Source organism: Branchiostoma floridae, chromosome 14 (assembly GCF_000003815.2).
Source record: "Branchiostoma floridae strain S238N-H82 chromosome 14, Bfl_VNyyK, whole genome shotgun sequence".
NCBI classification, from domain to species: domain Eukaryota; kingdom Metazoa; phylum Chordata; class Leptocardii; order Amphioxiformes; family Branchiostomatidae; genus Branchiostoma; species Branchiostoma floridae.
This window is the reverse complement of record NC_049992.1, coordinates 2,269,756-2,273,138: the sequence shown is the minus strand read 5'-3', so window position 1 is coordinate 2,273,138 and position 3,383 is coordinate 2,269,756.

The window sequence follows — 3,383 nt, the reverse complement described above, 5'->3', positions numbered from 1 at the left end:
ATGAGGTATAAATTCAATGATGCAAGTATATGATATATATATATATATATATATATATAACACCACAATCAAAGGATGTCCTGTGATGTTCACTGCATCATCCTAGGTTAACCTTCCTAATCTCAAACAAACTTAGCTTTTGATATATTGACTGGTTTGAATGCACTTTTCCACAAGGCAATATTAGTGAGCTATTATAAGGGGTGGGTACCGAGGTCCGGTTCAGGTCCAGAGGATCAGGTCCTGGTCTGGACCTGAACCTGGACCTGATTCAGTATGTCGAAACTTGTGAATGGACAATACTCAAAACAACGGTCCATATTTCGCTACAAAGAAATCTGTTTTGTGGAGTGTTTGATTCCCACTGGCTTTTTAAAATCCTACAAGGCTAACTGCCTCTGTACGACTGACTGTAAAACTGACTATAGGCTCTATTCTACTTCGCTCTTGTTATTTTCATTGACCGGTAGGCCCCAAAACGTGTGAATGCCTGTTCATTTTCCAATAGGTCCAACAACCGGTCCACCAATTTTTTTCAGGTTCGTTTTTTTTCTGGACCGGTCCATTAACATTAAGAAAAAACGGTACCCACCCTTAGTGAGCTACTTAAAGAAACAGACAGTCAACTCTTTTGTGTAATGTAATTAGATGCTTTAGGTTGAACACAGATAACAGCCTGGCATTTTGGATTCCTTCATCAAGAACTGATTACCACCGATATTCTTTTTACATCAAACATCACGCGATTGGAATGCCCTCCCGGAATATATAGTCCACGCCAAAAACTGGGAGGCATATAAGAATGCCCTCCATACCAGTCATTTACTTCAACCAAAGGCTGCAGGTTCTTGCCACCACACAGCAGAGTGCCGGTCAGGGAGTGGAGCCCCTGCCCACTGAGGAGCCAAAAGCCACCAGCCACCAACCAGCCCCACAAACCACCTGCATCTACACTGTACACCTAGAAAATTACCCCACCCTCACCCCAGTGCCTGAGCCCTCAACCTAATCAGGTATGGCACTCAAAGGAAGAAGAAGACATTATTTGTTATCCAAAATTTATTGTGCACTAGGACACACCATCACGTGATGATGCGAGTAGAAACAGTCTCCTGGCTCACTGCAGGAATAATGAACCCAGGCTGACCAACTAACGAACCAAGCACCATAACCACTAGGCCAAAAGGTTTTTTTGGACCCATTGGACTGGTTAGTTAATGGCGTTTGAATCTCACTGTTACATGAATTATAGAAATTGTTTGTATCTCAATTGCTTATATCCCTTTATCCAGCCATTCATACCTGGCCTGAGGAACTCTCTAAACTTAATTTATAACTTCAGGGGTCGAAATACCACCTGCATATGCAGGTTAGTGCAGGTAAAATTGTAGCTGTGCAGGTATTTCTGGTGTCTACCTGCACCAAACCTGCACTGGTCCATGCATTGGCTTTTATACATAAATGTCATTGATGTAGGTGTATGTTGTTTGTTATTAGCTGCATTGAATGTTACCACCTACCTAATAAAGTATAAAAGAAGAAATAGCAATGGTTCCTCAACAATTTTAGTATGGTCCATACTTCCTAATTCAGAGTGGTGCAGGTAAAATTTGTTTGGTGCAGGTAGTTTTCAATGTTACCTGCACCAGTGCATGTATGCAGAAAAATGTATTTCGACTCGAAATTCGAGCCCTGAACTTACATTAAGTTAAATTACAGTATTAAACAGGTCAGGTCACCATTCTCCTCTGGTCGGCTTCGTTATAATTATGATATAAGGGGTGTTTGACGGCCCAGTCGGCCTGCTTCTGATTAGATGTCCTATGAGACTTCGGTACCAGAGGGGTTTACCTTGGCTTTTGCGTTGTAAATAACCTAACCCCGTAAAAGTTCCCTGGCGTGCGCTGGTGAACTGGGCGGACGGGCCACTCTCTCAGCCCCGTAGAGATAGCGACCAGCTCCCGATGGCATAGTTATAATTACCAGGCTAGGCACCCGGCTGTGTCACTATTCGCAGACTTGTTTTACCACCTAAGATACAAGTAGTAGTAGTAGACAAGGAAAGTTGGGTATATAGTGACCACAACGTCAGTATATAAACCGCTCAGGGCTTACAAAAATGATTTTTCTTGGGGCGAGATGACCGTGAGTGTTACCCATGAGCTACTTCGGGTTTTCAAACCATGATTTTTCCATACTTCATTGTTGGTTATCAAAGAGAAAACTGAAGCCAGGATTATAGGACCTACCTGTTGAACCCGTAGAATGAATATGCTTGGAAAGGAGTTTCCAGGCTCATATCGCCGACCGCCACACACCTTCTGTCCGATCTGTGGGCGCCGCCATGTTGGGTCAGCATCACGGGTTGTTGACCCCGACTCCTGATTATCCCATCGCGAACTCTTCGCTAATCATACGGCCTCAGTCCATAAGAAGGCACTGATCAACCGAACGTATTCGCAAATCATGCCCCATGATTAACAAACCTTCATGATAATAATAACAGAATGGGGTGGTCATGCCGGATATATGCTGAGTAAGGAATACAGGCCGACAAGTTTGTAGCATACAGTATTTACGATTGGGGGCCAATATGACTCTTTCCCCGAAAGGCACCAGCGCTTCTCGAAACATTGTTTTAGGGTCAATTCAATGTTTACAGTGGAAAGGTGTGCTTTGCCATCGGCCGACAGGCTTAGACCTACTTGATGATGGACTAACCGCCGTGTTTCGACTACGATCCCAAAGTGTTTGGGGGAGGGGGGGTGTGAAGGGGTGTAGGGAAGGGGTATTTGGGTTAGCTCTGCTGGTTTTAATGTTGAACTTCATATACAGCATATGCATGTGAAAATGTAGGGAGGAAAGGGACGTCTTTATGTTGTATTCTCAGTCTTTTTTGTCCTGCCATTGTACATCGCATCAACTTCTGAAGAGCATGTCTAGAAATGCTGTTTATATGTTTTTCTGTCGTGTCAATGTTGCTCACAGGCTCAAATACCAAACGATATCTACTAGTAAGTTGAGGTATAATTTACATTTTGTCAATTGAACTGTAGAGGCAGATTCAGTTTCAAAGAAAGCAAAGTGAAACATGTGCCTTCATCAAAGGCTGCTTGCAAACCAGACCCTTGAACCCAACTTGGTGTTTAGAATGTGATCATACACCTAGCTACAATTATGTCATGATATATCTTATGTTCTTAGAATCGTGATAATGATAGGATTTACATTTTTGTGCCATGATCACTATTACTTATTAGCTGTGTTTGACAGTTAGTCAAGAGCCGTAAATACGCAAATATGAAAATGTACTTCATAGTGGGAAGAGCATCACAGCTTAGCACAAGCAAATGTGTTTCCCATTTGTATATATTACACATGCG